Consider the following 13,718-nt stretch of genomic DNA (forward strand, 5'->3'; position numbering starts at 1 on the left):
ACACAGACATAACTTGCCTGCTCCTGCCGCCGCCGCTCCGTCTGCTCCCTCCGCTCCAAGTGCTTGCATTAGAACAGAAGTCTGGAAGCCGCGACCGGAAGTAGTAATCTTACTGTCCGGCCGCGGCTTCCGGTCCACAAGAAAATGGCACCAGACGTCGCTCGGCTGAAGACCTTCCATTTGGACTGTGTGAGAGCGGCGCATGCGCCGTTCCCACACAGACGGCGTACAGCATAGTGAATGGAACGGGTCCCGTTCGCATTCACTATGGGGCTGTATGTGCCGTATTCCATGTCTGTATGTGTCGTTAATCGACACATACAGAGATGAAAAAAAAAATGGCAGCCCCATAGACAAGAAAAAGTTCAAAAATAAAAAAAAGTAAAACACAAATAAATAAAAAAATTTTTCGCAACACCCTTCCTTTAAATCATGGCAGGATCATGTTAATATATGATTTGGCCTGGAGATATGGAAGGATGTGAAGGATATCTCTGGACATTTGTCAGAAACATCTGACAGTGTGAGCATCTGATTCAGTGGGTTGTCGATAGACAAAATACGATTTGATGCCAGTGATTAAAAAAAATCTGGTGAGCGCGACCATTTTGGAAATTCAGATTAAGGATGAGGGATAGGTGAACTGAGTAATTCAGATGGATAGAAAATAATTTTCTTGCTTTCTACCATGCGCGCAAAGTCAAGAGTAACAGTGGATTTGCTCTTGCTGCATCTGGGAGTTGTGAAAAAGGGAGATGCAGTATAGTAGAAAGGGAAATCTGAGGGGTGAATTGTTGGTCAACAAAATTGTCTGTGAAGGATGAGGTGCGTGGATCCAGTCTCCAACAATTCTTAGAAGCGAGGCTAAATTGTGTAGTCATACATTCGGGAAGTTAATGCTGCTATTGAGTTTAGGTTGGCATAACATATGGAACGGGATCTGGGTTCGCTTGCCATCCCATATAAAGGACCGGTAAAGAAAGCAAATGTGTTTTCTCATCTTTTGGCCCTAAGTAGATGAGCAGGGTTTGCAATAGGTAAAGCAAATGGGGAATTCCAACCATTTTAAGCAAGTTTGCTTAAGCCCTGGATACCACCTTGAACACCTGGTGCAACTTCTCTCTCTCCAACTTAGGGCAAGCAAACTTGCTTAAAATTAGTAGGGTATAGGTGAGCAGGGGATTTGAGGATCAAAACTCCTGAATATGTGATAGAATGTGGTTTCCATGTGTCACGGCTGTGGGGGTATGTGGACCCACTAGGCCGCTCCACCAGAGCGGAGTAACAGCTGGCCAAACTATAGTCAATGAAAGTTTGTAATAATTTCTATACAGGTACTCTTGTTCTAGGCACGTGGCATAGCAGACTACTTGGCGTGGCAGATGACTCTTGGCATGGCACAGAGGATGAACTTGACTCCAACACTAGGTTTCGCTCAGGAACAAACAATTACTGGATACGGTTACAGGAACACTGGGAACAGGATACAACTAAGGGACAATTTGCTAAACGAACATGGGTAGAAACTACGCTCAGGCAAGAAGAGGAAGGGCAGCACCATTTTTATAGTCCAGGGCGTAAAGGGATTGGTTGGGGAATGAAGAACTCCTATCTGTATCTTAATGGCTTAGTAATATACAGAATAGGATCCGGCAGGGGCTGTGCATCAACTGAAAATTTGCAGCCACTCCGGAATCCAAGTAAGCAATTGCCACAAAAGACCATTTGAGAGAGAATTTAGTGTTTGAGGGAGATTCACCTAGGATTGTCTCTCCAATCAAGCCTAGGTGCTGGAGTTTTCCTTCTTTTGAGGGCATAGGCGCACAAAATGTCTCTTGTGGCCACAGTACAGACATAATCCAGTCGATAGTCTGCGTTGATTGGTTGATAAAGCCTCTAGAAGCCTTAGGATCCCTGCCGTAGCTGGGCAGTAGAGGCAGCAAAATAATTGACCCAGGGCAGGCAGGAGGGGTAACAGGTTGTAGAACAGCAGAAGCAGCCAGAGGAGATGCAGTAGGATGATCCAAACGGTAAATTATTGAATTTACTGCCTGTAGGAGCTGGTCTTGATGTGCCTGGAGGTCACGCATGCCCATTTGCCTCACCTGGACGGCCGTCTTGGGGGTGACCAGCAGGATCCATGGCCTGAGCGTATGTGGACCCTGAGGGTATGTGGACCCACTAGGGCACTTCGCTGTAGCGGAGTAGCAGCTTACCAAACTACAGTCAATGAATGTCTTTAGAACTAGAGTACCTGTATAGAAATTCTGACAGACAGATACATGGTGTGGCAAACTCCTTGACACAGATGACGCTTGGCGTGGCAGAGAACATGAACTCGACTCCAACACTAGACTTCGCTTAGGAACAAACACAATTACTGGATACGGATACAGGAACAATGGGAACAGGGTACAACTAAGGGACCATTTGCTAAACGAACATGGGTAGTAGACACAACAACGCTCAGGCAAGGAGTAGAAGGACAGAGCCCTTTTTATAGTCCAGGGTGTAAAGGCTGGGGAACTAAACACAGGTGCGCGCGCTGGCCATTTAAGGCTGGGAGTGAGCCCTCTGTGACCTGTAGGGTGCACACGCAGAGCTACAGCCATGTGTGCCGGCATCTCTGGGGAGGGAGACGCCATCATGAAGAAAGTGTCCTGTAGGCACAACGCCATGTGACTGGGATGTTTTGGACTTTGTTTAGTGAAATCTTGTTGGGTTGGGTGTAAGTGACATGGTAGGGAATCTCAGAGGCAAATTGCTAGGATCTTCATAAGAAACTTAATCCTGGTTTAAAAGGGAAATCGGACAATAAGGTTGGGGCAGGGCAGTATATTTGTTATGTTTAGGGAGCAGAATAGCTTGTATACCAAAATAAAAAGCGAGGTCAGCTGAAATACCATGTCAGGTGAGAAGAGTTTGTAATGTTCTGCTGTGTAGCAATCAGGGCCAGGGCTTATCAGAAGAAGAAGCAATGACTTTATCGGCCATTACTTGGGGAGTCCAATGAGGTTTGTTGTTCTTCGGAAAGCTAAGGCAAGGCTTGGGAGGATAGGAAGGAGTTAATAGATCGCATATCCTTGGCAGTGGCTTCATACAAATTATAATAATTGTACAGCAGGTCAGGCGAGGGGGGGTGGTGTAGGGAGTCGAGGTTTTGTCCGTATTCATTCTCATCTAAAGTGTAACCGCACACTCCAAATCCTTAATTACAACAGTCACCAGACTGGAAGAGGAAAAAAAAAAATAATAATGGTTATACCAAACAAAATGTGCACGCCACTTCACCTCCAATTCCTGTAGAGCCTCCGTACTCTGTCCATCCAGAAAAAATGGCAGCATCAAGGCAGATGTATGCACGAATGTCCTTTTATTATTTCTAGCACATCGTAGAAAAAGTTTCAACTCGCACAGGAGTCTTTGTCTTACTCATCTTTGACATCTTGAAAGGAGACTCAATACAAGTAGATATACTTGTGTTGTCCTGCTCCCTGCGTGGCAAAGGCCTGGAAGGCAGGTGAAATGTTTTGAGAACAGAATACCACGGACCACTAGGGAACCTCTGTAGGGGTAAAAAGGCAGAAAGGTTGAATATAGTTTATACAGTGAAGGAAATAAGTAGTTGATCCCTTGCTGATTTTGTAAGTTTGCCCACTGTCAAAGTCATGAACAGTCTAGAATTTTTAGGCTAGGTTAATTTTACCAGTGAGAGATAGATTATATAAAAAAAACAACAGAAAATCACGTAGTCAAAATTATATATATTTATTTGCATTGTGCACAGAGAAATAAGTATTTGATCCCCTACCAACCATTAAGAGTTCAGCCTCCTCCAGACCAGTTACACGCTCCAAATCAACTTGGTGCCTGCATTAAAGACAGCTGTCTTAAATGGTCACCTGTATAAAAGACTCCTGTCCACAGACTCAATTAATCAGTCTGACTCTAACCTCTACAACATGGACAAGACCAAAGAGCTTTCTAAGAATGTCAGGGACAAGATCATAGACCTGCACAAGGCTGGAATGGGCTACAAAACCATAAGTAAGACGCTGGGTGAGAAATAGTAAGAAAATGGAAGACATACAAAATGACTGTCAATCGACATCAACCTGGGGCTTCATGCAAAATCTCACCTCGTGGGGTATCCTTGATCCTGAGGAAGGTGAGAGCTCAGCCGAAAACTACACGGGGGGAACTTGTTAATGATCTCAAGGCAGCTGGGACCACAGTCACCAAGAAAACCATTGGTAACACATTACGCCGTAATGGATTAAAATCCTGCAGTGCCCGCAAGGTCCCCCTGCTCAAGAAGGCACATGTACAGGCCCGTCTGAAGTTTGCAAATGAACATCTGGATGATTCTGAGAGTGATTGGGAGAAGGTGCTGTGGTCAGAGGAGACTAAAATTGAGCTCTTTGGCATTAACTCAACTCGCCGTGTTTGGAGGAAGAGAAATGCTGCCTATGACCCAAAGAACACCGTCCCCACTGTCAAGCATGGAGGTGGAAACATTATGTTTTGGGGGGTGTTTCTCTGCTAAGGGCACAGGACTACTTCACAGCATCAATGGGAGAATGGATGGAGCCATGTACCATCAAATCCTGAGTGACAACCTCCTTCCCTCCACCAGGATATAAAAAATGGCTCGTGGCTGGGTCTTCCAGCACGACAATGACCCGAAACATACAGCCAAGGCAACAAAGGAGTGGCTCAAAAATAAGCACATTAAGGTCATGGAGTGGCCTAGCCAGTCTGCAGACCTTAATCCCATCGAAAACTTGTGGAGGGAGCTGAAGATCCGAGTTTCCAAGCGGCAGCCTCGAAATCTTAATGAGTTACAGATGATCTGCAAAGAGTGGGCCAAAATTCCATCTAACATGTGTGCAAACCTCATCATCAACTACAAAAAACGTCTGACTGCTGTGCTTGCCAACAAGGGTTTTGCCACCAAGTATTAAGTCTTGTTTGCCAAAGGGATCAAATACTTATTTCTCTGTGCACAATGCAAATAAATATATATAATTTTAACTATGCGATTTTCTGTATTTTTTTTTTTTTATATAATCTATCTCTCACTGGTAAAATTAACCTAGCCTAAAAATTCTAGACTGTTCATGTATTTGACAGTGGGCAAACTTACAAAATCAGCAAGGGATCAAATACTTATTTCCTTCAATGTAGCAACCAAGACCGTGAAAAACAAGTGAAGCACTGGAAAAGCAAAAACGTAATGAGAATAACAAGGGGAAACATTAACATATTAAATCGCAATTACCATAAGTTAAGGCCATTTTACACGGGCAGACAAGTGTTCATAGAACACTCATTGCCGATAATTGCCCTGTGTAAACAGGGCAGCGATCAGCAGATGAACGAGCAAATGCTCGTTCATCTGCTGATGGTATCGTTTTAAAAAATGGAAATATTCTCATTGTCGGCAGCCCATCTCCCTGTGTAAACAGGCAGACGTACTGCCGACATGATGATAATGTATGGGGACGAGCAATCGGAGTAATGAGCGCTTGCTCCATACTAGCTCCTTATGACAGGAACAAACGAGCGCCGATCAACGAGCTGTCTTGTTGATCGGCGCTCGTTACATCTGCCAAAATTGGCTGGTGTTATAGAGCCTTAAGTATTGTGGCACAAAGATTGTCTTAATTGAGAAGCTGACTATTAGGGCTAGTTCAAACAGAGTATATTGGTGCTGTTTTTGACACGAAAACCAAGTCGGAAACAGCGCAAAAAAACGCCCGAAATCGCCTCCCATTGATTTTAATGAGACGCGGAGGTGTTTTTTCCCCATGAGCTGTGAAAAACACTCATGGGAAAAAGCGACATGCCCTTTCTTCGGGCATTTCCATCTCTGACCCTGACATCAATGCAGGTATGGTTGCCGGCAGGCGACATACATTCCTTGGAAGCCGGGCAGGTAGATAGCCATATAAGGTGATTTCGGTGCAATCAGAACAATTTAAGCAGTGTGCTTTCCATGAAAGGCCCCTAGATGGCAGCAGAGTCTTACATATAGTTTGGCAAAGTCTGTATATGTCGGAAGCACTTAGTAAAAATGGCAGTCTAATAAAATTCCACTGGCAAAAATAAAGTGGATCCACACACCTATGAGTGGGATGCACTTATTTTGGGGGGCTAGAGGAAACTCACTTCTGTTATAGTGGCAATGACACAGGGAAAAAACATTTGAGCTGGACAGGAAGCGGTTAACTAAATCCCGAATAGAGGGTACGGAGGCTCAGAGGCTGCTGTGGATTCAAACCCAGACAATCTCTGTACTGCAGTTGAGCCTTGGTAAGGTGGAGGTGCTGCTCTGGCATTCTCAGTCCCTCACAGTGTGCAGGAAGAAGTCTGGGTCAACTGCCAGTCTCTGTAGTGGAGGGGGTGACTAGGCCTGGTTCGCAGTATTAAACCGGTTAAAGCAGGGTGGCCGGGCCATGGTACCTGGCAAAGGACCTGCAGTGCTGGTGTTTGAAATACCTCTGTATTGCAATGCATTATTTCCAGCAACTGAAAAACTGTTCATAATCGTGCGGTCCATGCTGGTCATACTATGGTTTTGTTCAGACAGCACCAGTTTCTTCGGGTGCTCAAGATAGGGTCCCAACCCAGTTATAGGTCAAGAATTGTATTCTGCACACCTTTATGGTATTCAACATAGATTTTATTTCTTTAGGTAAATGCCAGTAGAGCGGTAAGCCGCCATATTCAATTGTAGCTGCGCCAACACAATCGCAAAATAATCTCTGAATCAGTCCCCAGCACGGCTCAGTGCCCGACGAAGGTCTCACGACCGAAACGTTGCACTTGTAGCTACTGACATTTACCTAAAGAAATAAAATCTATGTTGAGTACCATAAAGGTGTGCAGAATACAATTCTTGACCTATGCTGGTCATACTGTCAGTGGAGTAACTACCGCGGGGCCCGCGGCATGAGGGGGCCGTGCCTGGTGGCGCCGCTTGCACCAGAGGTGGCCCCAGTGCTAGCGACAGCCACATTCACTTGTATCTGCGTCCTCTGGACCGGGGGGGGGGGGGGGACGGCAGGGTGGCACTATATACAAGAGGGGGGAAGAAGGGTGGCACTATATACAAGAGGGGGGAAGAAGGGTGGCACTATATACAAGAGGGGGGAAGAAGGGTGGCACTATACACAAGTGGGAGCTGTGTGGAACTACTTAGGTGGGCTGAATGGCACTATTTACAAGGGGGGTGGGCTGTATGGCGCAAACTACAGGGGTCTGTGTGTGGCACTATATACAAGGGGAGGGATGTGTGGCACTATATACTAGGGGGGCTGTGTGGCACTATATACAAGGGGGGCCTTGTGGCACTACAATGGGGGAGAGATGTGGTGCTATCTACAGGGGGCTGTGTGTGGCACTATCTACTAAGGGAGGGCTGTGTGGCACGATATACAAGGGAGGGGGCTGTTTGGCACTATCTACAAGGGGGAGGTGGGGGTCCCTATCTACAAGTGGGATGTGGCACTGTCTACAGGGGTGCTGTATAACACAATCTACAGGGGGCACTATCTATAAGGGGGGCTGCATGTGGCACCTAGTGGGGGGGGGGCCAGTCAAAAGTTTGCTATGGGGCCCTTTCCTAGTTACGCCCCTGATTATGAAGATAAAAGGTTGATACACTCTCCATTGGGAAATCAAACCTTCTTTTATGTGACAGGTGGGAAGGATACTCGCCACTATGCTAGAGGAAGAACCTGCTTCAAGACCCTGCAGAGCCCCAAAGTTGAGTTTTTTTTTATTACAGAAACCTAATTTATGACAAACCTACAGTACATATGGCAGTCATGGAACATCTCCTTTTGTTTTGATCAGTTAGCTGCTTCAGTTACTACAATTTTCACACTTTTGGCACAAATAAAACCTGTTATAAATGTGTATGACGCCAGCCTTAATACATTATTTCTTTTGCTCTACTTTGTCACCTTGCTCTGCCCACATTGTACAGCAGAGGGAGCCTTTTACTTAAACTTTTGGTTATCTTCTGTGCATGAGTTGCACACTTTCATATCCATCATTTGACTGGCTTATACAGTTAGGTCCAGAATTATTTGGACAGTGACATAAGTTTTAGCATTTTAGCTGTTTATAGAACTTTATAATCAATATGTTTTTGGTAACCAAAATGGGCTTAAAGAGGCTCTGTCACCAGATTCTCAAATCCCTATCTCCTATTGCATGTGATCGGCGCTGTAATGTAGATAACAGTAAAGTTTTTGTTGTTTTTTTTAAAACGATCATTTTTGGCCAAGTTATGAGTAATTTTATATTTATGCAAATGAGCTTTGAAATGGACAACTGGGCGTGTTTTTTTTTCGTATTTCCAACTGGGCGTGTATTGTGTTAACAACTGGGCGTGTTTACTTGTTTTACTAACTGGGCGTTGTGAATAGAAGTGTATGATGTTGACAAATCAGCATAATACACTTCGCATCGTTCCCACCCAGCTTCTTTCACTAAAGACAGACAGCGTGACGTCACCCACAGGTCCTTCAACATTGCCGTCGGACAAAGAAGATACATCGGCTGAAAGGCGTCCAAAAGGTTAATATGCTCGTCTCTAGGGAGTTTACTATGCTTACCTGCACATGGTGATGCTGCTGCAAATTCAACTGTACGCCTGGAGCTGTGGTGTCTTCTCTCTTCCGACGCCAAGGTTGAAGGACCTGTGGGTGACATCATCACTCCCAGCCAGCTTCTTTCACTGCAGACACAGCGTGACGTCACCCACAGGTCCTTCAACCTTGGCGTCGGAAGAGAGAAGACACCACAGCTCCAGGCGTACAGTTGAATTTGCAGCAGCATCACCATGTGCAGGTAAGCATAGTAAACTCCCTAGAGACGAGCATATTAACCCTTTGGATGCCTTTCAGCCGATGTATCTTCTTTGTCCGACGACAAGGTTGAAGGACCTATGGGTGACGTCACGCTGTGTGTCTTTAGTGAAAGAAGCTGGGTGGGAACGATGAGAAGTGTATTATGCGGATTTGTCAGCATCATACACTTCTATTCACAATGCCCAGTTAGTAAAACAAGTAAACACGCCCAGTTGTTAAAAACACAATACACGCCCAGTTGGAAATACGAAAAAAAATATACGCCCAGTTGTCCATTTCAAAGCTCATTTGCATAAATATAAAATTGCTCATAACTTGGCCAAAAATTATAGTTGTTTTTTTTTTAAAAAGCACGTTACTGTTATCTACATTGCAGCGCCGATCACATGCAATAGGAGATAGGGATTTGATAATCTGGTGACAGAGCCTCTTTAAAGTGCAGGCTTTCAGCTTTAATTTGAGGGTATTCACATCCTAATTTAAGGAAGGGTTTAGGAATTACAGCTATTTAATGTGTAGCTGCCTCTTTTTCAGGACATTTATACAAAAACACCGAAAAAGGCCATACTTACAAATGGACACAGCCAGGTCAGAAACGCTGATGAAGGCGAGTGAGCAGGTGCTTTAAATAATAATAGCCACTCCCACTAGTCTTGAGGGGAGTGGTATGTGGTGCATGGGATGTGTAGTAAGAAATAATAAATGAATAGTGTATGTGCAAGTGTAATAATGTAAGTGAAATATAGGGGGCAGTAATGAGTAAAGTGCCTAAAAAATAAATGAATAATGGGATGCAAGTGTGTGAAACATGGAGGGATAGTGTGTAAGTCATGAGGCGCAACGTGTGTAGCCAGGTAGAAGCCTATTTGTGACGCCTTGATAGTTCATAGAGCGGGCTACCCTGCTTGCTAGGCCAAACAACAACACACCATGCTCTCCCAGCATCAAAGACCTGGCTGTGTCCAAAAGAAGCGAATATAAGTAATAATGAAAAATACCTGGCGTATTAGTGATCATTTTGGCCAAAAGGACGCAAGCTCGCAATCCACGACAAGGATCCCCAGACTTGCGAGTCCCTAACTCCCTAACTGGAGCGAAAAGCTCCTGATATACAGACAAAACAGATAAAAACAAGGACATTTATACAAAAACACCGAAAAAGGCCATACTTACAAATGGACACAGCCAGGTCAGAAACCCTGACCTGGCTGTGTCCATTTGTAAGTATGGCCTTTTTCAGTGTTTTTTTCTCTTTTTCAAGGGACCAAAGATAATTGGACAATTATCTAAAAAGCTATTTAATGGGCTGTATTATTCCCTCGTTAATCCATCATCAATTAAGCAGGTAAAAGGTCTGGAGTTGATTCCAGGTGTGGCATTTGCATTTGGAAGCGGTTACTGTGAACCCACAACATGAGGTCAGAGGAGCTCTCAATGCAAGTGAAACAGACCATCGCTAGGCTGACAAAAATTAAGAAATCCATCAGAGAGATAGCACAAATGTTAGGAGTGGCCAAATCAACAGTTTGGTAGATACTTGGAAAAAAAAAAGCGCACACTGGTGATCTCATGAACTCCAAAAGGCCTGGACGTCCACGGAAGACAACAGTGGTGGATGATCGCAGAATCCTTTCCATGGTGAAGAAAAACCCATTCACAACATCTACCCAAGTGAAGAACACTCTCCTGGAAGCAGGTGTATCCGTATCTAAGTCTACCATAAAGAGAAGACTTCATGAGAGCAAATACAGAGGGTTCACCACAAGGTGCAAACCATTAATCCGCCTCAAAAATAGAAAGACCAGATTAGACTTTGCCAAACAACATGTAAAGAAGCCAGCCTAGTTTTGAAACAGCATTCTTTGGACAGATGAAACTAAGATCAACCTGTACCAGAATGATAGGAGGAAGAAAGTATGGAGAAGGCTTGGAACGGCTCATGATCCAAAGCACACCACATCCTCTGTAAAACATGGTGGAGGCAGTGTGATGGCATGGGCATGCATGGCTGCCAAAAGCACTGGGTCACTCGTGTTTATTGATAATGTGACTGAGGGACGAAGCAGCCGGATGAATTCTGAAGTGTTCAGGAATTTACTTTCTGCTCCGATTCAACCAAATACAGCAAGGTTGATTGGATGTCGCTTCACAGTACAGATGAACAATAACCCAAAACATACTGCGAAAGCAACCCAGGAGTTTTTTAAGGTAAAGAAGTGGAATATTCTGCAATGGCCAAGTCAATCACCAGATCTCAACCCGATCGAGCTGCATTTCACGTGCTTAAGACAAAACTTAAGGCAGAAAGACCCACAAACAAGCAACAACTGAAGACCGCTGCAGTAAAGGCCTGGCAAAGCATCACAAAGGAGGAAACACAGCGTTTGCCTGAAGTCTGGAACCCATGGACATCACCAGTCATTGCTGCAAAGGATTCTCTACAAAGTATTAAAAAAAATAATTCATTTATGGTAATAATTTGTCCAATTACTTTTGAGCCCCTGAAATGATGAGGCTGTGTAGAAAAGTGGTTGCAATTCCTAAACGTTTCACAGGATATTTTTGTTCAACCCCTTGAATTAAACCTGAAAATCTACACTTCAATTGCTTCTCAGTTGTTTCATTTCAAATCCAATGTGGTGGCGTGCAGAGCCCGAATCATGAAGATTGTGACACTGTCCAAATAATTCTGGACCTAACTGTATTCCCCTCACTAAGTGTACAACAAGTATACCTACACACGTAGCAGATTTTTCTGTAACAAATCCGCAGTGATATCCGAACGTGTGCAGTTTCATTATGGATTTTACCCCTTCTACAAAGAAAATTAGCACTATGCTCTGATTGGATTACAGTACAGAATTTAATTTTTTTAAAAAGGTAGGAAAAAAACAAACGTACCTATAAGAACATACAAGCCAAGGTAATGTTTTGGATATTATCATTATAAAAAAACCAAAAAAAGATACTAAGGACTATATCCACACGGTAATATTCTCAACTGGGGCCAATTTCATCTACCAGTAAGTTATTGGAGTGCAGAAGGAAACCTAGAGAAAACCAGACAAACTCCATGCAGACGTTGCCCTTATCAGATTCAAACCCAGGACCCCCAACGCTGCAAAGCAACCGTGTTGACCGCTGAGCCACTGTGCTGCACCACTTTCCCGCTACTGTGATCCAGTGCAGTCACTTTTATATAAAACAAATAAAATACAGAAATGAGAAGGACACATGTAAGGCCTAATTCAGATGAACGTGTTCGGTCCGTGATATAAAGACTGTATGTCGGCAGTATTTTCCGGACCAAACACCGTTCAAGGTGTCGGGCTACTAGCATCGTAGTATGCTGTATGAATAACATTTCAATGCAATGAAAGCTCTGCCTTTTACAGCAATCTCTGTACTCCATGGATCTAGCAGCATCGAGTTGAGGTCACAGGTACATAAGAATGTGCAGGTCCTGGTTTGAAATACCAATTATATAATATCACAATAAGGCAAGATTCAACTATAGGCGAGCTCGGACGATAGCAAAATGGTTAAGAGCTGCATTATTTCATTTTATTAAAAAGAGTTCTTGGAAAGAAGTTTTGTTGTTTTTTTAAAGAAAATCACATCCACACTATGTGTAATGTTTGTGTGAAAGCAAAAATCATGTTCCCCATTTATTTAAAGATGGACCATAGCAAAATTATTTAAAAAAAAAAAACTCCCTGAAATGACCACATGAACCCGTCCTATTGATATTGCTTCCACTTAAATGTGTGCGCGTAACCTGAAATTATTGGTGTTCTGGTAAGTGACAAGGTGTGGCTTTTCCTAGTGAATATTAATTTGCATTAGTGACGTCCCACATCCTGTACAGGAACTAGAACTTTCTAAATTTACCATCACACAAATTCCTATCTATTTACATTCCAGCTAGCTTATTGTAACCACAAGATGGCACTGACATCACTGAGCTTTCATTCAGAGGAATGTGCAAATACAACTATAAAATGGTCAGAATAGCTGGACATTACCACTATGGGAATTTCCCCAATAAGAGCGTCAGGATGGAGTAAAAAAATAAATATATATTCTGGGAAGTTACATAGGCAGAGACATGTTATGGCATTAACCCATGAACTGTACACACAAATGCTAGCCACTTCTTTCAGGATTTGATCAACTAAAACTACAAAGTAGTAATAGCTTCATGTAATGTAAAACAACGGGGGCCACAGGGCAGCAATGATGCAGCCGAAAACTGCGCCGACATGCTGTTTGGTGCGATTGACAAATTGCTCGTTTGTCAGTTGGCGATGTTATGTGTATGGTGATCTCTCGACTGTTCCCTTACGGCGGATGTTGGGTAAAAGGAGGATTGGGCAAGTTTGATTCCCATGGGCACAAAAGATTGGGCATGTTAAAAAAAAAACAAAAAAAAACAAAAAAAAAACAATCTGGGCTGTGTCTTATTCCCCTATGTCCATTGAAACAAACATACACACCGTGTATGTTTATAGTAGAGCTGAAAGAACAACCGTTTGACTGACCACTATCTCGTGCGTGAACGGCTTAAGAGAAGAGTAGGATTGAGAATGATGATCAAAAATTTTATAGTAAACCAATTGGGATAAAGTCATTGATATGTACCATTTACTACAATTTACTTCCATTGTCTTATTGAATAAGAAATTCCTGGGCGTTTAGGAACACGTGAACAGCGGGTCAGACTTGGCAGAAGTTCTGCCTGGTTTATAACAATAGGGATAGTGGTTACAAGCTGTGTTACAGTATTTTTAAAGGGAATGCATCACCTGCAGTGGCTTGCGAATATATTCATCCCCT

This window comes from Rhinoderma darwinii, chromosome 5 (assembly GCF_050947455.1).
Source record: "Rhinoderma darwinii isolate aRhiDar2 chromosome 5, aRhiDar2.hap1, whole genome shotgun sequence".
Classification (NCBI taxonomy): domain Eukaryota; kingdom Metazoa; phylum Chordata; class Amphibia; order Anura; family Rhinodermatidae; genus Rhinoderma; species Rhinoderma darwinii.